At 40.7% G+C, this 23,013-nt stretch overlaps 1 long non-coding RNA gene across 5 annotated transcripts in view; it reads right to left on the bottom strand.

Moving 5' to 3' along the window:
- Positions 1–23,013, bottom strand: part of LOC135707044 (uncharacterized) — a 268,313-nt gene that overhangs the window by 61,652 nt on the left and 183,648 nt on the right. The window contains exon 3 of one of the 5 annotated variants that reach the window (XR_010518203.1): positions 10,055–10,122. The exons of the other annotated variants lie outside the window; for them this stretch is intronic. This is a non-coding gene — a long non-coding RNA (uncharacterized LOC135707044). Of the gene's footprint in view, positions 1–10,054; positions 10,123–23,013 lie in introns of those variants that run through there. 5 annotated transcript variants of the gene reach the window in all.

The following is a 23,013-nucleotide window of genomic DNA, read 5'->3' as shown; positions in this document are numbered from 1 at the left end:
TAAAAATTACATGAAATTTTCGACATGATTGTAGTGCATCCACTTTGATGTGATATCAAAATTATTTTTTTGCTGTGATACTTTGAGCTCCCTAGAAAACTATTTTCATCTATAATATTCCATAGATCTTCACATGTGTATGAGCGCATAATGCATCATAATAGAATTAAGAAGTGCAAAAAGATAGTATTGAGAAATACCATGGAATTTGTTTTATTCAAGCCATTATTTTCATTATTTCATAATTGTTTTCATGATCCATTCAAACTGAAAATACGTTTTATCAAACAAACAAAAGATTCTTCCAAGCTCCTTGCCGGTTTTACAAACAAGCCTAAACACGTCTTCTCCCAAGAACACACAAAAAAAAAAGAAACCCAACGCAATATGCAAACCCTAGTTAACGAAACATACACAGGATATATTAGTATCCTTTAATGTTTATTTTTTCGAGCATAATAAATTGCTTCCCTCCCTTCCACCGCGGATTGTCCTACCATAGGAGACAGGTCTTCTTCTGGGATCAATTCACCTAAGCTGCCAGCGTTCGTTCCTTTGAACACATAGATATATGTCAGTTGCTCTCCATTAAAAGAAGATGTCTGACTGCAATATACAAATGACGCGGTTATGATCCTTGGCATATTGTTTTGAATACAGTCCTCACCATCCTTACCGCCGATTCCGACTGTTCCCACACAAATTTCCTTTCAGATTGCGTTTCGTTTTTCATTTTCTTGTTCGTCCTTCCATTGCCATTCCTCGGGGAGACCTTTCTTCTCGGAAAAACAAATTTGCACAGTGATTGGAAAACTACACGGCCGATCAAACCAACTCGTTCACTCAAATTCGCAAAAACGTAGGTTACTCATGATTTAGTAAATTTGTGCTCGATGTTCCTTTTCAAATATTAGGAAAATCGAGAAGGGTTTCACTCAATCTATTAGTATACTCCTATACTGAGTTAAATTGATGGTTCATTTTCCTCATATTCGAGCAGATGTTTGAGTGAAAATCCTCTCAATTTTGAGCTGAGCTCATCGGCCGTGAACACATGTACGAACGCCCACCAAAGCGGGCAGAGAATGGGTGAGAAATCTGAGTGTTTGCTGGAATCAGAGCGTTCGGAGAAAACTGGAAATGTTTGTTTTTAAGTGTACAGCTATCACGTTGATGGGATTTCGAGGTTCATCGAATTCCACGGCGCTTCAATCCAAAAACATGGTGTGTTTAATTTGCTTGTGCAGATGGGAATCAGCGACATATCACGTAGCTCAACTTTTTTTTTATCATCCGACATCGAAAGCTTTGAGTGATAAAGTGATTATATTTTCCACTTTATGCGCATAAAATAAACAAACGCTAAGCTTTGATGTTAAGGGCGCTCCATATTCACGGTCTCTCTATGGTCGTTGTCGGTGCCATATCAGAAAATTATGAACCCTGCTCGACGCATATTTACGACCTGAGAAAGCTCAACCATTTCGTATCATTAGATGGGGAATTACTTTGGTGAATAGGTTTTTTCCCGGTGCCTTTGAAAGGTTGATTGGTGTTTTCTCCGAATAGACGCTATATTTTATAAACAAACAAAAAAGCAGGTCGTAAATTAATCGCAAAGGATGTTTGCTATTTCATCTTAATTGCGTTTGTTTGACAATTACTTTATTTCGGTACCATTCACATTTCCCACAGCATAGAAAACCAATTTGGTCAAAGCTTATGGAAACTCTTGCCTGCAGGTTTGACCGTCTGAAAAAAAAATCTGCGAAAAGGGATGCTTTTAATGGAAATCATTCCGGCGGAGGCCTTTTTCGTGCACCAAGGTCGTGGAACACAAGTCTACTACATGCATGACCCTTCTTCTGACACAACAGCTGCCGGTATATGAGACGGAAAAGCGGTCTTTGTTGACTTTTCCACCGTAGCTTTAATCTTCTTACCATGGACGGACGGGCTGACGGTTATTGAAGCAATAAACGATGACGGCGCCTGCCAATTAGAAAGCCACCGGCTGTGGACCTGACCGGGGTCGGCTCGACCCACGCACGGTTCGTAATTACCTCCTCTCGAGCAAAAAGGCGGTACGTACACTTACACGCTTCGAGCATCCTAATCCTTCGAGCCCCAAAAAGTCATAAGTTAAGGGATTGCCCCGGTAGTCAGCTCGCCTGCGGAACATGTATATTTCATGACGATCGGGCCTGTCAGGCGTGAGAAACGGGCTAGAGGTGACGAAGGCAAGTCCAGGGCGCTTGTGGGTAAATGAAAGCTGTTAATAGTAGAGTATTATATTGGTGGCCGGTAGGCATAAAAAATCTGATTGGGCATTAGCATCAATAAGCTTCTTAGGAGGTTGACTTTCGGAAGGACTTTATTAGTCATGATTCGGAGTTATGTTTATTTCTTCCGTTAGAAATAAACCTAGCAAAATATTGATAACGTTCTTGCCGGTTTAAAGGACGATTAAAAATATGTTTATTTCCGTTCATGAATTCATCCCAGGGACTAATTATAAGGCTTGAGTCGGCGGGTACGATTCCAGTTCGGTTGCGGATCTTTTTTTTTTTTTTGACTGTGTCGCAACCCTAAGGCACATTTTGCATTGGTGCACTACACAGTACTTTTTTTTCGAATCATCATATAATGCTAAAAAGCTGTCATTATCTTATGTAAAATGGCAGGGTTAATGCAATGAAGCAGTTCTAGACCAAATAGCGAAAAAAGAAACAAATTTCGTATTTTACCTCTCAGAATTCCATGAAACTTCGCATAATTCCCATGAAACTTCGCATAATTCCCATGAAACTTCGCATTGGCTAAGGGCAATGAACCATTTTTTGTGCAATTTATTTCAAAGATTCATTTTAGATATTTTTCTATCAATCATAGCACAACAATGGTCCTAATCGAAATGACGTCTAAAACGCTGTCCAGAGTGGAGAATTATAACATGTTGTTCGTGCAGGCGACTACTACTGCCTCTACCCTTAACATAAAATAGGTACTGTGCCTACCCATAGATGTCACCACTTGTCCCCGTATCATTGTTATAGCACAGACAAACAGACATAACACTCGCAGGTTGTTCATCGAACAAGCAATTAACGGTCAATTTAAAAGTATCGTAGTTGGTAGTACCGCCACCTGTGGCGCGCATAGTCAATTCCCTTGCGTTTGACGTTTACACACTACCGACATCTGTTCAGCGTACTACCCACCATAGTGTATTCAACAGATGGCGGTAATGTTTTAGCGACGATGTTTTACAGTGAGAAATATTCAATGTGTTATGTCTGTTTGTCTGTGGTTATAGCTTATAATGTACTGCGAGGTACTGTTCTTGTTATGTTACAGTAAATAAACGTCTGTAGTACTTCTATTTACCTCCGCCATGGCAGGACGGTCAGTAATTCGATCGTGTTTTATTATTTCTAACCATCCGTAATACACAACGTAGGGAAGTTCTGTCCGTGCGCGATCATAATGGTGCCGCGACCAACCGTTCGATACCAGCGGGCCACAATCCGATGCGATTGTCTTTGCCGTTCCAATCCGAAGATACATTCTTGAGTGCATCAGAATCAACTCAGAGGATTCTGCTTCCCTCCCAGCTGCGATGGTGTGGCCACAAAGGTAGCCATCTAGCAGAGCATGTGTAGTTCTTGACTCACCGTGGACTGCAAGGGTCTTGGTCAAGAAGCATGCTCATTTCAATGGCGAGTGCGTTTACCAGATTCTCGCGTAGTTTTCGTGATCACTATAGTGCTATAAGCTTATTGTACGGGAGAACAATACATCGGATCTACAACAGAATGATAACAGCAGAAACCATTTCAACCCATCTTGCATGCGCTACAGCACTGATTCATCGACGATACGATACGACTATTGTGACCGGCAATCGATTCACCACATATATAGAATAGTCACAGAGTTGTAGTTGTCTATGTCTTGTGAAATAAAACCGTTGGTTTTGGGGGGAGTATGTTTGTGCAAACGTCCACTACGTGTGGTACTACCCTACCAGCTGTGCATTGTACTGTGTCCTATACATTATCAATAAATAATAGTAGTTCTACCTCCGCCATGGCAGGACGGTCGAAAAAAAAAAATGTTTGGCCAGGATACGACTAGGCCCTACGTTGTGTCTTTACAGTGTGATGGAAATCGGCAAGGCGAAGACTTTTCCAGAGTATAATTAAAACACTGCAATTATTTACCACTTGGTTCACTGTTTTATTGCCTCCGAAAGGCATCCTGCCTGCTCGGAGGAGGAACGAATAACTTAAAACTATTTACAACAAATGAGTCCTTGAATATTATTCCCGAAAAATAAAACTCACGCACAATAATTATTTACAACTAAAAACAACCATACAAAAGGTAAACAATAACAAATGCATATAAAACAATATGATACAAACAATGTGGATCGCATCGCTACCATCGTGGCGGGGGGGCTTTTACTGGTAACGCTTTATATATTCAAATGCCGTAGAGCCCGGCACCGATGGTGCGATCCAACACATGTTATAACGGTTGTCAAATAATTTCAACACAGAAACCACCATCAAGATAGCGCTATAACCTGTTATAACTCTGTAGTCTCAACGTACTATAAGACAAAGTCACACGACACTGGCCAATCCTGAAAAACACACTGAAATTTTTTTTCAAATTTTCATAAAAAAATTGATTAAAATTTAAGTAACAATAATAGAGCATTTTAGAGATTTTCATACTTATGTTTACTTGCTTCGAAAAATGCTAACTTATTTTTATTGAAGTTTTGAACAGTTATTTTTTTCATTTTTGACGAAAACTTGTTATTATTTTTTTAGTATGTATTACCTGTCTTACAAAGACACACATAAAATAAATCAAATAACCAGTGGAAAATATCCATGTAAATTTCACATAGCTTTCCCATCCCGCATAAACGCGAACCATAAATTGACCTTACCTAAATGGTTAAAAATTGTTTATAATCCCTGCTAAACTTTAACTGAAATGGTTATGGAACTTTACATGAACGTTTAATGATAAAGTTTCAACCTTATGAATTATGGTTTTTTGGAACTGGACCTTACAAATAATGGGTTGTTAAGAACCATTACCGTTCCAAATTATTGTTTTCTCCATACATTTTCGGAAAGAGAACTATATTAGAACCTTTTAACTTATGGTTTGAGAACTTTAATGGTAATGGTTATGGTAGTCAGTAAGGTCCACGAATGGTTTTGTAACATCGATCAACTTTATGTGGAATATATCGCGAATTGGTTGCCTGTAATTTACTGATTTAAATTTTAATTTTTATTGAAGTTTTGAACAGTTATTTTTTTTTCATTTTTGACGAAAACTTGTTATTTATATTTTAGTATGTATTACCCGTCTTACAAAGACACACATAAAATAAATCACATAATCAGTGGAAAATATCCATGTAAATTTCACATAGCTTTCATGTGATCCCATAATTCGCACCACTAGATCACATAAACTTTATGTGTCTAATAAAAGCTATATGATTAGTCACATAGCATTTATTATGTTATGTGATATTCAGATAATAATCATTAATTTTGTTATTGGAAAAATATTATGTGCGTTCCTAATAGAAACTATGTGAAAACTTTTTTCAGTGTATGTTTATATCGCTTGGAAAACCGCTTTTCGAGTGTCATAGTGTCATATACCGTTCGACTCAGCTCGTCGAGATCGGAAAATATTTGTATGTGAGTGAGGCTGTCCACAGTTAAATTGCATCACTTTCAAAAAGCTGTCACATTTTGCCCTTTGGGTTAATTAAAATGACATTTTGGGTGAGATGGCCTCAACGTGTATTGTTTACACTGCATGAGTTTCATTGTGAAATTTCTAGTAAGTTTGGAAACGGAGTCGAAGGAACAGCGCATGCCCGAGAAAATTTTGCACAATCACCTCAACAACCCACATCTTTTGCACCGAGCCATCGGAAAGATGTTGGGAATCCAGCAATCTACTGTTTCTCGTGTCATAAAACGTTTCGGAGAACGTTTAACTGTCGGTCGGAAGCAAGTGAGTGCAAGAACAAGTGTTCCGTACTGCGTTGAAGATCACAAGCGAGTGACTGGTGCCTTCATACGCAAATCCAACAATTCCGTTCAGGATGTCACGAAAAAACTGCACCTGAAAAAAAAGTTTTGTACAGAAAGTCAAGAAACGAGCAGGACTACGGTCATTCAAGGTTCCGAAAGCATCAATCCGCAATGAACGACTTAATAGGACAGCTAGAACGCAGGCACGTAAGCTGTACACACAAAACCACACTGCCACACAAACCACACATTCATGGACTTCATACAAACTCCGGGAAATCAGTATGTGACTGCGAAAGACAAGTTCGATGTTTCAGAGTCCCTCAGCAAACAGCAAGTGTCAAAGTTCATAAAGAAATTCATGGTTTGTCAGGCAATTTGTTCGTGTACAATACAACCGTAAATGGCCAAATGAATGAGTGCCTGAAGAAAACGACTGCTGCCGTTTCTCAAATCTCACAACATTCCTACATATTTTTGGCCAGATCTTGTAAGGGGCTGTTTTTAAATTACGTTAACTCTTTAGAGGGGGATATTGACAAATTTAAAATGTGGGAAGGGGTCTAAAACCTTTAAAAATAGGTCTAAGTAGTTTATATACAGCCCCTAACTACTCCAAGGACGTTCTGGAGTGGTACAAGAAGAATGGGGTCAACTTCGTGCCAACTTCGATCTCAATCCTCCAAACACAACGTAGTAGCGGCCGATCGAAAGATACTGGCCTATAATGAAGCACGGACTCCGTAATGTTGAAATCATGGTTGAAGCAGAAAAAATGTCGAATCAACCGTTGTACAAAACCTTATGGGACATATTAACCGATTATGGGACCTATTTACCTATTAAGAATAAAGTTCGGGCATTTGGATTTGGTGAAGAAAAAGAGTGAAACAAAGATACGTAAACCAAGCCTTTATATAGTATTACATTCCCAGAACATTTCATAACAATTGGTTGAGAGGCTTATTTTTGGCGACTACTTCTAAGTGATGCAATTTAACTGTGGACACCCTTTATGTTTATGTGAACATAATTTGAGAGGCGCGTTTCTCGGTAGCCACAGAACCAAATTGGATGCAACAACCGCCAAAATGAATGACACCATGGTTCCATATAACATGATAACGAGATATGGCCGAAACATGTTCCAGTAAAAACAGGTCCTGAGAACATAATCGGCCTGAAACGTGTTAAACCCATCATGTCATACCTCAAATCACACGAGACTTCAAAAACAAGGCCAATGCTGGTCATATTGGGCGCGTAGGACCGAACTGGACACATCCAGACGTGTTCCGTGTACCCCAGGGGAAGTGACCAGTTCCTGACTTGAACCAAAACCCTTCATACGACACCTCAAAACAAGTGCAATGGTGATTATATCAAGTATCCATGACCACATTGCACACTGCACATTGAACTACACAAGCTTCTGGAAATCTTCAATGATTGGTGTGAACGTAATTTTATGGTCCTGTGCGTCTCAAAGTGCTGCGTAATTGGTTTCCGTCACTTCAACGTGTCGATCACGTTAAAGGCTTCAGTGTCATGTTGGATGAAAAGCTCACGTACACTCGCCACTTCTCAACCACGATCGATAATTACTGACGATTTAATTCATGGATTGGATTCATGTTCAAGATATCTAAGGAATTCCATGATCCGCTGTGTTGTAAAGACCTTTAGTGTTCATTGGTACTCGCTCACTACTGGAATTCGCGTGAGGTGTCTGGACTCCCTACCAAGCAGTATGGAGCGCACGATTTGAAGCTGTTCAACGCAAAGTCGACAGATACGCACTGCGCTATCTTTCTTGGAATGACCTGCTGAATTTACCACCGTATGCTGACCGCTGAGAGCAGGATTTTTTCATCAATCGTCAAGCTCAACAGGAAATTCGGGATTAAACGGGTCCACAAACAACAATAACAAACGATTGTTCAGACCCGGATATATGATTCTCATCTGCAAGAATCAGGAAACGGCTGACTGGCTAAACACTGAAGTTCACAGTATCAGACCATGGGAAAACACCTGCCTCGTTGCAGTTGACGAGAAACACATACCTCGACCTGAAACTTTATTGGGTTTCTTACCACGAAGTGCAGAGGATAGCACTGAGGATATTCTCACTTTGGTGGAAAGCCAGAATGAAGGGTTAATGGTTGATGCCTGGCGAATCCTCAAAAGGTATATCGTCAAACAGCATCATACTGAACTCGTATTCACTGTTGATGAAATTTCCATGAAAACCCTGGAAGAATATAAATTTACTGTGGACTACAAGCAGGGTTACTTCCACTCACTTGCTATAAAAAAAATGTTTTTCGGAATTATTGAATCATGAAATAGTATAATGCTAATTAGTACTTGTAAGTTACAAGAAGAGGTCATGAAGTATATGTTTGACACATAAAATCTGTCAATATTGCTTTCAGTGCGTCACAATCAGTGATTTTACGACTCGTGAGCTCACTCGGAGTGAACGCTCACGAATCATAAGATCGCTCATTGTGACGTTCTGAAAGCGAAATTGACAGGTTTTATGAGACAAACACATGCTTTACACCCTTTCTTGTTACTTACTAGTACAACATATAATTATAACATCTAATGATTGCATAATACCGAAAAAAAAAATTTTATAGCAGGTGAGTGGAAGCAACCCTGACTACAAGTTTGGTAGTGCTGTTATAAAGGAAAATATTCCAACAAAGGAGGCGGATGAAGAAATCGGAAATAGCGATGAAAAAACTGAGGAAAATGAAGGAAAGTCTAAAGTTCCTGAGATCTGCGAAGACACTGCAATTGTGAATAAAGTGATGACAAGACATGTTGAAAAGCTTAGTGATGATAGATGCCACTCCTGTAATTTGGAGAGTGAAAGCTCTGAAATTTTATTGTGTGATTGCGTTGCACTATTAAATAAACGAGGCAGGACTCACCGTACCTGGAGAAATCTGGACTAGCATGCCCAATAAAGTTGTAAACTTCATTCGAAGTGCATTTCCGTGATGGAATAATGCCGATAATCAATGGTGAAGATCACTCTACCAATAGTGGTTGATCATCAAACACACGGCAAACAACAAAAAGAGGATAGAACACAATAGAACAAAGCACTGGTCATAGTGGTAAATATCCACGACAAGGGAAAAAAGATATAACTGAAACAATTAACCGAATTGTATTTTTTAGAGTTAGTATTGTATGAAGTAAACGATATCGCTTGTTCGCAAAAGCATACGAATTTCATGTAATATCATCGGTCGAAAACTTTATCATCGTGAGTTCACCATATAAGAATTCTAATCTCAGAACAATCGCTAAAAGATTAATTGGTGGGCTTGTTGGTGACTTGGGGTATGCTATAAGGCCTCAATCATTTTGGTTGCAAATCAAATGGGAGGAATACTGCATATGTTCTGATCATGAGAATTTTCCCTTTATAATAATCCGTATAATTTCTTCGGCAAAAAAATAAAAAAAAAAATGGGAAAATCCATAGAACGTTATGTTTGGTCAGTAGATCCGTAGTAAATATAAAAATCTTTAGATCTACGGATAAACTCGTAGAACTGACCACATTGGACAGTACCCACTATCTTCTGCTCAGTAAGCAAAAACGTTTGCCACTAGGCTACCGAGCCCCGCACATCAAAACAAACCACCACATCGAATTTACACCGAAGTTTATTTTAAAACTTGCTTGACTAGCCAAATCTGAATATCTTGGGAAAAAAAATTATAGATCTACTGTGCAACTCTACACTGCAGGTCTATTTCATTTTGGGCATTGCAGCGCTGTTGGATTCATCGTCTGTGCTGTGTGCGGTTCTCTACCCCTGGTGCCTTATCACGAATGTATCAATATTCAAAGAGGATAGATTTGCATTTACTGATTGCGAATGGTAATACTTCCTGAAACAATCTTTATCCAATTAAGTTTATAACTTAAATCAGTTTTAGCTCAAATCAATACTCAACTTACCAGACTACCGAGACAAGTAGGCGAAAATTTCCTGCTTTTATGGCTTACCTGAAAAGAAAAAGAGAACGAAATTGCTTTAATATTATTGTGTGAATCTAGCGTCATTCTATCTCCCTCATTTCTTTCCCGTCATCCAGTGCCAATATAGCCGTGACACACCTTGCTGACGGAGGCAGTTAGATTTCCGATCCAGTCGATTATATTTTCGGGTTTTTTTTTTCCTCTGCTCGGGACATACAACCACTGCGACCAGTAATTTGATCTATTGTAGCATATCCCGTGTCCTTAGTTTAGTACATGTTGTATTAAATACTCCATCACTATTGAGAAATGATGAAGTATTCAGTTTTGATACAGTTGTCATTCTTGCCTTCATTGCAAGGAATCGATTCTAATTGAAAGGTCCCGCTAAGGCACGCCCTTTTGTCAGTAAAAATTGGATTTCTTAGTAACAAAATTTAGCAATGACACCGATAATAACCATGTGTAAAGAAAACCCTAGTCTTAACCACTTCAAACTAGAGAACATCGAATAGAAGATTAGGAATCACTTAGATGAACACTAACTACCTATTTTTTTTTCTTGTTTCAAGATCATCCTCGGTGGACAAAACAGAGTCTTGTCACTATCAACGAAGCATAAATAATAACAAGAACAAGGATGTGTTCCTTTGATTTTTGAAAAATCCTGCTCCCCTAGTTTGAAGTAGTCAGGACTAGGATTTGGTGGTAGATCTTACGTCCCGTAACCTACCACGAAAATGTGATCTACCCTCAATATAACCACTATTAATTTTGTTTTTGAACTCTCATGTGATTTGAAGTATCGAATGATGGGTTTAACACTGTTCAGGTCGGTTAGAGCCTCATGGCCCATACACATTCCGGCCATATCTCTGAAACCAGTTGACCAATTCCAAAAATATTCAAATTCTATGAGACCATGATGCCTTTCCTTTGGTGGTTGTTCCGTTCAATTCTGTTGAGTGGTTGCCGAGAAACATGACTTAGTTCCCTAAATATGTGCTTCTTCGACCTTGTTTTGAGCATATCTCCGGAACTTTACAATTAACCGATTCTAAGAATAATCAATAGCGTTTTGCACGGGAAAAAAATCCGATCTCCAAAATGAGAAAAATGACTCATGATTTCATGACCACAGCGTATTTTCATGTTATGAAAATACACCATGAATAATATTCATGACATCATGAACAACTTTTGCGTAACGCAGCAATCATTCCCAAAATCATGAATAATCCGAGTTGAAATCATGAGATAAATTCATGGGTTCAACTTTAAACCAAAAAAATGTAAAAATAATAAAATAATGCATAAGACTGCATTCGAAACAAGAACCTTGAGATCACTAAACTCATACTTTGACCACTAGACTATCGGTACTTGTATAAGATGGAAGGCAAAAGACGTATAAGAGATACCTATGTAGTGCGGTTTATGAAAACGGTTTGCAAAGTACGTGTAACGCTTTTAGCGGTCTCGATTCCTCTGCATTATGAAATCATGAATTTCCATCCCGAAATCATGAATCATTGCTACGATTTCATGGGATGGCAAGTTTTTTCATTTAATGATTTTTTATTCATGAAAATGGAATCGGATTTGTTTCCGTGTGTGAGACCATTACACCTTTCATTTGTTGGTTGTTGCGTACAATTCGGTTGCTGAATTGAATTGATCTCGGAATTTTTCGTCTCATTCACAACCCGCCAAAAATGAATCTCTATTGCACCTATATTCTGTAGAAGAGTAAAGCGGACGAAGACATAGTTGACCCTATTTCCAACTAAAACCCGTATTTTTAAACATTTTGATCAATTGACTAAAGTAAAAATTACAAATAAGGGAAATGGATATAATGTCGGCCTAAATGCCCCTAATTTGGGCCCATACATAAATTCTGAAATCGACTAAATTTTCAATAGCGACCATAAATATCCAATAGTACCGTCTCAATGACACGTTCGTCTGGATAAAATTGATAAATAGCATATTTTTAGAAGTGAACCCAATCTTAGATCCGTAGGCCAAAATTAGAGCAATTTCCCCTATGTACAATAATATTGGTTTGACGGCGAATGCAAACTGTTATTAGAGGAGATGGGTGCAGCACGGGCGAGAATGCTGCAACACCGCAAGAGATTGAATGTAAAGCGATACGGACAAGCGCGCTGTAGTGGCACCGGTGGTGTAGTGGTAAGCGTGATTACCTCTCATCCCCAGCAGGCCTGGGTTCAATCAGTCTGATCACGCTTACCTTCGGAATGGATCTAAAGCCGTTGGTCCCCGGTTCATGAGTTGATGATGGGTCGATAGGCAGGGTCCAGGTGTGAGAGCTGCCTCCCTGGCGTCGGTAGCATTGGTGCTCAACACGGAAAACAAGATCGACGGAACACAAAGCAAGGAAAAAAACAGACAAAACTCGGTTTTTCGAAGGAGAAAGCGTCAGCAGGAAGGAAGACCGATATGTGCAAGGACTTGGAAGGTAACAAAGGTGGCACGGCAACAGACCTTGGAGCACCCGCAGAAGACGACATGCTACCGGCCCCTGATCTTTAAGAACTTGAGGAGGAGATCGGTCGGCTAAAGAACAACAAAGCAACTGGTATAGATCAACTACCAAGTGAAAATACGGTGGTGAAGCACTAGCTAGAGCGCTGCATGGGAAAACACCTGTCTCGTTGCAGTTGATGAGAAACACATACTTATTGGGTTTCTTCCCACGAAGTGCAGAAGATAGCTGGGTAATTGCCAAGATTTGGGAGGAGGAGATATTACCGGAGGAGTGGATGGAAGGTGTTTTGTGCTCGATCCACAAAAAGGGCGACAAGTTGGATTGCTGCAACTACCGCGCAATCACACTGCTGAGCACCGCCAACAAGGTACTCTCCCAAATTCTATGCCGCCGTCTGTCACCATTTGCAAGAGAGTTCGTGGGGCAATACAACGCGGGATTCAAAGGTGCCCGCGCTACCTTTGCCTTATACTGGTCCGACATCTCACAGGATTGCACCTGCATCACAATGTTACGCCAATTCACTCGGTTCGTGGCTGCTTGTCTCCAATTTCTTAACCGTCCCACACTTCCAAGATCCTGCTCCTCTTGGTCTAACCACCTTGCTCGCTGTGCTCCTCTTCGTCTTGCACCGGCCGCCCAGACAACCAGAAGTCGTATAAGAATATACATACAGTATCGTAAATTGCTACAGTTTAAGTCCAAATCGCATATAAGAATGGCATACCTTGCATTATGATTAAGTTAAATCGTATAGAATGCAAATTTTCGACTTATATGCGATGACTCATTTTTCCGTCGTACTGTATCAGTAATTAAGTTGGATTACATCGTAAGACGTATCAAAATGAATTTGTTATTACAGATCAAATCGTATATGATGTTAAACAAACTCGCTTTAAATTAAATTAAAATAGGCACGTATATGGCCTCCACTTTTGTACGTATAAGCCATATCTTTGCATTCTATACGAATTGTTTGTTTGTATATATGTTTGTATATCATGAAAACAACTTTGAATATACGTGCATTCTGGTTGTCTGAGCGGATCTGAGGCAAACACCATTTTTGCGGGATTGTTCTCCGACATTCTTAAAACGTGTCCCACCCATTGTACCCGTCCAGCTTTCGCAACTTTCTGGATACAGGGTTCGCCATAGAGTTGCGCCAGCTCGTGGTTCATCCTTCGCCTCCATACCCCGCCAAAGATGGTCCTAAGCATTCGTCGTTCGAAAACACCCAATGCTTGCAGGTCCTCCTCGAGCATCGTCCACGTCTCGTGCCCGTAGAGAACTACCGGTCTTATCAGCGTCTTGTACATGGTACATTTAGAACGGAGGTGAAGTTTACCTGACCTCAGGGTCTTGTGGAGTCCGTAGTAAGCACGACTTCCGGCAATAATACGCCAACGAATTTCTCTGCTGGAGTGGTTATCCGACGTCACCAATGATCCGAGGTACACAAATTCATCCACCACCTCGAACTTATCCCCTTCGATTGTCTCGCTTCTACCTATGCGAGCCCTATCCTGCTCGGTTCCTCCAGCTAACAGATACTTTGTCTGGACGTATTCACCTCTAATCCAACCTTCTCGATCGTGCCCCACACGTTAAAGCCCACACGTTTCATAACACCTTCAAGCGCAATGTTGAACAGGAGGCAGGAAAGACCATCGCCTTGTCGAAGTCCTTTGCGAGTTTCAAACGAGTCCGATAACGCACCTGATATCAAAGCACTGTACACCATCCATCGTAGCCCTGATCAGTCTGGTCAGCTTCCCGGGAAAAACGTTCTCGTCCATAATCTTCCATAGCTCTTCATGGTCAATAGTATCATAAGCGGCCTTGAAATCGATGAATAGGTGGTGCGTAGTGATATTCACGACACTTTTGGAGGATCTGCCGCAACGGAAAGATTTGGTCCGTTGTCGACCGCCCGTCCACAAAACCGGCTTGATAACTTCCGTCAAATTTGCTTGCTAGCGGCGATAAACAGCGAAAGATGATCTGGGAAAGCACTTTGAAGGTCGCGTTAAGAATATCGCTCGATACTGCTCACATTCTAGTTTGTCACCTTTTTATATACTGGGCATTAGACTGATGCAAAATTTGACTTTTTCGCTCCACAGTGCTTAAATGGTTTCAAATCGGGTCCTGATTAGCCTCCCAAAGTTACAACTCATTTGGTTAGAAACAAACTTCGCACAAGTCATTTGAATTTTACATGTAAATTACTATGGGAAATCTCAACTTTTGTTCATTGCCTTCTAGTATTTTTCCATATTGAGCTGCGAAACAGTTCGATAACCATTCTTATAGAAAATTGTCTCAGCTACAACTTTGCTGAAGATCGTTTCTATGTAAAACGAGACAGGAAAAAGTAATTAATTATTTAAGAGATTGGTAAACTTATGACATGATCAACCAGCTGCTCTGTAGGCAACACTGTATTTTGCAGTGTGACATAGTAGCCATGATTTTTGTGTCCTATTCAACGCCCCAGAAACACCAATGTTGCCTGCTGAGCAGTTGATTGAGCATGATCATAAGACATCAGCTCATTGAACCATTGATAACTTTCGATCCTTGCATTTAATCAAAAAGTGACCTTGAGCAAAGTTGTAGCTGGAAAAATTTCCTACAAGTACAGTTGAAAACTTTTGAAGCAGATCAATATGGTGATTTATTAGATAGACATGACCAAAAATCTTAGTTTTACCATAGTAATTCCCATACAAACTTCAAATGGTTTGTGCCATCTCAGTTTTTCACCAAATGGGTTAAAATTTTGAAAGGTTTGTCAGGATCCGATTTGGAATCGTTTAAGTATTGTGGAGCGAAAATTTCAAATTTTGCATCACTCTACTGGGCATATTACCATAGAGGTAACCCTAAGACTAGAAGGTCCCGAAATAACGTGCTCAACTTTTTGGCTCAGCTCTGGTACTGTCTTCGGTCCCAAGCTAATCGATTCACCCCTCAAAACATATGAATATCCACTAACCCCTCATTTTATCTGTCAAATTTTCATAGCGAATCAAAACAAACATTTTGTAGTAGTAGAATTTCGACTAGAATGGGGTACGTTAATCGTTTGCTTGGGACCAATAGGCTAGTCAAGTAGTGAGCCAATTTAAAATCGTTAGTTTCGTATTGATTGTTGATATTACTCCCTCTTTCCACTCCTCCGGTAGCTGTTCTGTATCCCGTATACTGACTATCAGTCGGTGCAGACAAGTGGCCAACTTATCCGGGCAAATTTTGATAAGTTCCGCTCCGATAGCATCTTTCCCAGCTGCTTTGTTGTTCTTAAGCTGTCGGATAGCATCCTTAACTTCACCTATCGTGGGAGCTGGCATGTCCCCTCTCATCCGCTGTACCGACGAAGCCATTCCTCCTGCCGCCTTGGTCCTCCGCCTCTGCACCGTTCAGATGTTTATCGTAGTGCTGCTTCCACCTTTCAATCAGCTCACGTTCGTCCGTTAGGATACCCCCTTCCTTATCCCGACACATTTCGGCTCGCAGCACAAAGCCTTGGCGGGATGCGTTGAGTTTCTTGTAGAACTTGCGTGTTTCTTGAGAACGATACAGCTGCTGCATTTCTTCGCACTGCAGCTCTTCCAGGCGGCGCTTTTTATCCCGGAATAGATGGGTTTGCTGTCTTCACTTCTGTTTTTATCGCTCCGTCGAACCAATCGTCCCATCGATTCCACTCCACGAACCCAACGGCACCTGCAGCAGCGCTGTTAATGGCTGCTTTTACGTTGCTCCAGCAGTCCTCAAAAGGGGCTTCGGTGAGCTCATCAGAAAACGCTCCGTCGAGGCATTGCACGTACTCAGTTGCGACTTCGGGCAGCTTCAGTCACTCCAGACTGTACCGTGGCGGGCGTCGGTACCAAATGTTGTTGGCAACGGAAAGTTTTTGGCGCACCATGACCATTGGAAGGTAGTGGTCCGAATCGATATTTGCGCCACGATAGGTCCTGACGTCGATAATGTCCGAGAAGTGCCTTCCGTCAATCAAAACGTAGTCGATCTGTCTACTGCGGTGATCTCCAGGTGTACCGATATGAGACGCTATGCTAGAAGTAGGTACTACGTATGGCCATTAGACTGATGATGACTGTAAATTACTATGGGAAATCTCAACTGTTTGTTCATTGCCTACTAGTCTTTTTCCATATTGAGCTGCAAAACAGCTCGATAGCTATTCTTATAGAAAATTTTCTCAGCTACAACTTTGCTGAAGATCATTTCTATGTAAAACGAGACAGAAAATAGTTATTAATTATTTAAGAGATTGGTAAACTTATGACATGATCAAGCAGCTGCTCTGTAGGCAACAATGTATTTTGCAGTGTGACATAGTAGCCATAATTTTTGTGTCCTATTCAACGCCCCATAAACACCAATGTTGCCTGCTGAGCAGTTGATTGAGTATGATAATAAGACATCAGCGCATTGAACCATTGATAACTTTCGATCCTTGAATTTACACAGTTCGAAAAAGTAGTGTAAATTTCTGTTCAGTATGATGCACATAAATGGAGCGTCACATATCATATAAGTTTACATTATATATCATGTAAAGTTCTGAGACATTTCATGCAATATAGCAAATATTGTATACAAAAGTCCATCTTTGTAAACAACATTGTTAACAAGTTGCTCGGTTACGTGAAATGAAATTCAAGTTTATCTGAATGAATGTTTACATCACAATTAAAATTCAGAATTTTTATCTGTGTAATAAAAAAAATGGTCTTCAGCAAAGTTGTAGCTGAGAAAATTTCCTACAAGTACAGTTGAAAGCTTTTGAAGCAGACCGATATGGTAAATTATTAGATAGACATGAACAAAAATCTTGGTTTTACCATAATAATTTCCATACAAACTTCAAATGGTTTGTACCATCTCAGTTTTTTAAGAAATGGGTTCAAATTTTGAGAGGTTAGTCAGGATCCGATTTGGAATCGTTTAAGTATTGTGGAGCGAAAATTTAAAATGTTGCATCACTCTAAAGGCCATGTTCTTAGAGGCGACGAAATCGATGAGTCTAAGGCCGTTGGCGTTCGTTAGCTGGTGAGCGCTGAACTTTCCTATAGCCGGTCTGAATTAATCTTCTTGGCCGACCTGAGCGTTAAGATCTCCGATAACGATTTTGACTTCATGGCTTGGGCAGCTGTCGCATTCCCGTTCCAGCTGCGCGTAAAGAGCGTCTTTATCATCATCGTCACTTACTAAGTCAGGGCTGTGCACGTTGATTATGCTGATATTGAAGAAACGGCCTTTGATCCTCAACTTGCACATTCTGCTATCGATTGGCCACCACCCAATCACGCGCTTCTGCATTTCGCCCATCACGATGAAAGCTGTACCCAGCTCATGTGTATTGTCGCAGCTCTGGTAGATGGTATAACCATCCCTATACGTATGTACCGACGATCCCTTCAGGCAAACCTCCTGCAGCGCTACGATGTCGAACTTGCGGACCCTCAATAAATCGGAAAGAATGCGTGTACTTCCCAAGAAATTGAGAGACTTGCAGTTCCATGTTCCGAGTTTCCAATCGTTAGTCCTTTTCCGTTGCTTGGGTCTATGCCGATTGTTCCGGTCCGTATTTACATTGCTTGCTTCCTGTACTTTTGTTTTTTTACGGCTGGTTTGTAGGGCCTGCACCAACCCCCATTGTCTCGCCGGAGGACCGACCATCGTGCACAGCACTGTTTAGAGTCCCACGCTGACACCAGGACGTTGATCAGCCGCTCCTAACATGGAGAACAGACTCCGTTTTGAGCCGCACCTCCATGGTGAACAGACGCTCGAAGACTGCACTCTCTGGAGAGAGAAGTCCCCCCCCCCTTCCCTGTCAACATACGACCAAGGTCCCACCGGGGTTGGTTACCCGATCTTCCCTATGGTTGCTCGTACCCCAGCCGGCACCGCGGGGAGGTAGGGATAGGAGTTACTGGACAAGAGGCTAAGGACCGCTAGTGGGATCTATTTTATACCTGCAAATACGCGAAGTATCAATGGTACGCATTGTCCAGCCGTTTGCCAGCCTACCACGGACCAAATTTTCGCGATTCGGCAGGTTTTGCAGAAATGCCGCGAATTGATAATTTGATCATTGATTTCCGTATACGACACAATCGATCGAGATCAGCTATGGCAGATTATGCACGAGGACGGGTTTCCGGATAAACTGTCGCGATTGGTCAATTGAAACTCATATGACGGAGCTGGAATAAAGAAGCAGTATTAGATTTTTAACAACCGCTCAACAATTTGTGATTCTAACGGTAAGGCATCTTTGATAGAAAAAATTCTATTTTCTAGTTCAAATCCGTTCGAAAAAGAGAGGTAAAGCGCGGGTTTTGCTTAGTTTGACGGAAATTTGATCTTAGCGCTATAGGATCTTAGATCTTAGCACTATAAGAAGCTCTAAATTCCAGTTGGGATTTGATTGTCAAAAACGAAATAGTTCATTGTATGGAAGCGTCTAATTTCAAGCATATATTATTCTAAAAGCATGCCGAACACACGCAACGTTTGCTTTTAACTAAGCGAACGGCATTCGCTAACTGAAAATCATTTCATTTTTAAACCAGTGTTCATTTGGTTCGTTGTGACGTTTTGAAATGCACAATTTTAACAGATAAGTGTCTTTTACCTGAATCTTGTTTCAACTAGTGGACTATCAGTTAAACGACATTTTAGTTAACGGCTTTTCACTTAGCGGACGTCTATTGTATCATACGTGTCACAACATATCAAGCTTGAAAAACCCGCCATGGCTGCATGGTCATGAACACTTTCCTAAAACTGGTTTAAACCAAACAAAAACTATTTTCATGCTCAACCAAACACCGTCAACTTAAAATCTAGCACTTGTCTAGCACATTTCCAACCAGTAACTTTCATTAAACTCTGAGCCGAGATCTGTGGCGGAGCAGATTTATGCATTTATATACTAGTTTTTTGGACTCGTCACAAGGGGTCTGCATTAGCTCAGTTGGTGCCCATCCTGGAAGCGACGGGTTCGATTGTCGGTCTTTTCTACACGTTTTTCGTGTTGGAAAATGCTTGCCACACCATAAACGAACGCAAAAATGGGTAAAGGTTTAGAAAGCTCTCAATGAACTACTGTTAATGTGCTTAGTGACCAGTAAATTGAGGGAAGGCGTAAATTTACAATTGAAACGTAATAGCCAAAGAAGAAAAAGAAGCACGACGCGTCACAGTCTGGTGTGTAGGAAAAAAATGCCGAAAATTTACAAACTGACCATTGATATTTCACCGTCCACCAACGCAACGGAACAATGCAAAGCTGACAGATGAAAACTTGAAAAGGGCGCTCTAGGAAAAAGCGCACCGGAACTAAATTTATATTGGAAACATTGCGCATATATCAGATTACATCGTCACGTTCTACGCCGAGTTCCATGGGCTTCGCCGAGTGAGCAGTTGAATTTCGGTATGTATATATGGAGGAATGGTATTATGTCACGTTAATCGGGTCGTTATGTCGTGCGTCGACGTTCGAGTGTAGGACACTCGCTGTCCACGCTCTGATGTCGGCGAGATGGCAGCTAACATGCACCCGATGTGGACCTCAATGATTCCATTGTGATTTGGCAGCATACCGTAACGGCCGATAAATCGTGATTGAAGACCCTCGCTCAGCTTGTTCGGCTCGCTTGGCTCGATGGAAACGGGAGCCCCTAGTGTGGTTGGTATTGGTAAAGTAAAGCATTTCACAACACGTGGAGGTATTTTGATTTGAAGATATCGAACGCATTCCGGGCCTAAGTGCACCGCAAATGAACGAGTTGTTGCTGCTACGATGAGATGGATGCCCATTAGGAATGTGAACTACTTCTGAGGGTAAATTAAGTGGATTGTGCTTGGCTGTCGATTCATGTTGATTTAGAAGCGATGGGCTTAACTGATAGCAACGGTCATTATGGAATTTGATTGTGGATGCTTGCAATGTTAGATATGTTCCGGTAAGGGGTAAAATCCTGATTTGAGTAGAACCAGCCTTTTCTGACTGACTCGAGTGATGTGTTTTAGATCATTCTCTAAGTCCATCGTCAAACGCTTACCGGGGGTGGCGTGTGGTGTTAAATTACCGTTTTCCCAACACACCCCTCGCAACTCTTTGCTTATTTTTGGCTGTTTTGGCGAATTAAACTTTATATTGATGTAAGGAAATGTTTACATGGTTCAGACATTTAAGCCTTTGGTGGGCTTTTTTGGTGTTTTTCGGTGTTCGTTTCTAAAAGTGGTCGCAATCAACAAGTTTGGAAGTCACTGCTTTTGAATGTTGGTCAGGTTTGTCGGTTCCAGTCTAGTTTCCATTTTTTGCCAATTGTTATTTTCCTAAATCGCCTTTATTACAAACCATTTCCTTTCACCTGGATCTGGCTTTTCTCCGCTCTCTGGCTGTTGCTGAAACCTGATCTTTTTTTTTATGCTAGCGTACTCTCTTGCAGTCTCGATCTCGGCTCGGCAAACAAAGGCAACAAATAGCTCGCGCAGACCGTTTTGGAGCAGGATATAAAACTACCTCGTTTGTTCTGCTTCTCCTCCCAATAAACGCTGCGTCGCAACTGGTAGGACCTAGAGGTCCTACTCAGTATGCACGGGACACCACCACCTCTCTCCATCATGATGGTCGCAATTGTAGCCAGCCATCCAGCCGCAGTCATCAAAAACAAAACTGAAGAGATTGAGATAAACATCAGTCCGAAAACATAAGAATAAAACTAAATCACTAACACACACACATACATTCGATCGCATAAACAAAAAAGCTAAGAGAAAGAAAATTGTGGTATAGGCTGCTGTTACACAAATCGTTGGTTCAGGGGACTGGATTGGCATACAAACAAACAAATCCCATCGTTAAGCCTCCTGCCGACCGGCTGCTGTGGGCTTTAAAAGCAATAATTTCGCATCTGGCCTTTGATAGTGTTTGCTTGTTCTGTAGGGTAGATTGAGGCAAAGTTTCATTGAATTTAATGATGTAATAATGCTATAATTTATTTATTTAAAATGACACAATTCTTAAAACATAAAAAAAAATCTCATTCTGATTTCCAGGATGTGCCAATCGAAGTCAAACATCAACCCCAGCTAACCCTATCCAACACCAGTGCATCACGGTGGGATGTTTACGGGTACGTGCATATTGGTGTTATTGCCCTTTTGCTTGACTATGTTTTCGTTCCGTATATTACATAGTCTCGCTACAAGACGTGGGTCTTAATTTATGCTACAGGTTTGCCGGTTCGAACGGAATGAACTATCGCATCGATCAGAACCGGTTTTGTCGCACGTTTTCAACTTGTCGTTGTTGATGTTGTTGTTGTGGAGTGAGAGGAACGGGACCTTTGCAGACAAACTTTGCCATTCGTTGGACTCGGTGTAGAGAAATCGAAAAGAAGCAAAAAAAAAATATCTAAATGCTGCACCGTTTCGACTAAGAGGCCTTTAAAACGACGACAACGAAGAAAGTAAAGACTGAGTTGAACGAGTGCAGTGTATTTCTGTTTGAAAGTTCAATATTTTATAAATCGATTGCGCCAGAGTTGTTCGAAGAAGTAGGTACATACTACTACTTCGGTACATGGCAGCGAGGTCGAGTCTAGGGAACGGCAAATTAAATGTACTTTATCGTTCCCTGGAGAGAGGTGAGAAGTTGAGCGTGTTTGCACGATGATAATGGTTCAATACTTTTCAATGTTTTCAAGCGTGTACAGTAGGGCGCTTCATTTAGAAAAATGTTTTGGAATTCTTATAAGCTACCCTCCAGTTTGAATCACTTCCCCAACATATGAGTCTGTGGAAAAAATTGTAAAGATTGATTAAGGTTTAGAGCCCTCATATTTAGGGGCTACCCTAGTGTACAGCCTGTTTTTACATAATTTATGAGGTACGTGTAGTCTGTTTACATGCTATTAGGTGATAAGAGTAGATAGTTTTCCTCGAAATGGAAATAATCGGCCACTATACTACCGGCCTTTTGCACCACTGGAGGTGCCGAGGATACTTAAGTAAGTAAGTAAGTAAGAGAGTAAGAGAGTAAGTAAGTAATACTACCGCTCTACATAAGGATTTCAGAGTGCCATGGAATACCCATGGGTATACTTGAATATTCGTTAAATAGCTGTGCTCTTCACATAAATAAAAGTCAGTAGACAACGAAGAGCTTCCTTACTAAAGTGGTTTCTGTAGTTTGCAGTGGTATTTATATGCTGGATTACATCGGGATGCACAAATTATATATTTTTTTTTATATTTATTTATGAGATTTTCGATACTGCACAATTAATATACCGTTCTGTTTCATATTTCGGACACTTAAGACATATGCTGTCTGTATAATGGATATATAC

This window comes from Ochlerotatus camptorhynchus, unplaced genomic scaffold (genome assembly GCF_037179485.1).
Source record: "Ochlerotatus camptorhynchus isolate MF236.1 unplaced genomic scaffold, CSIRO-AGI_Acam_v1.1 ptg000302l, whole genome shotgun sequence".
NCBI classification, from domain to species: Eukaryota; Metazoa; Arthropoda; class Insecta; order Diptera; family Culicidae; genus Ochlerotatus; species Ochlerotatus camptorhynchus.
This window is presented reverse-complemented; position numbering and strand designations above follow the sequence as displayed.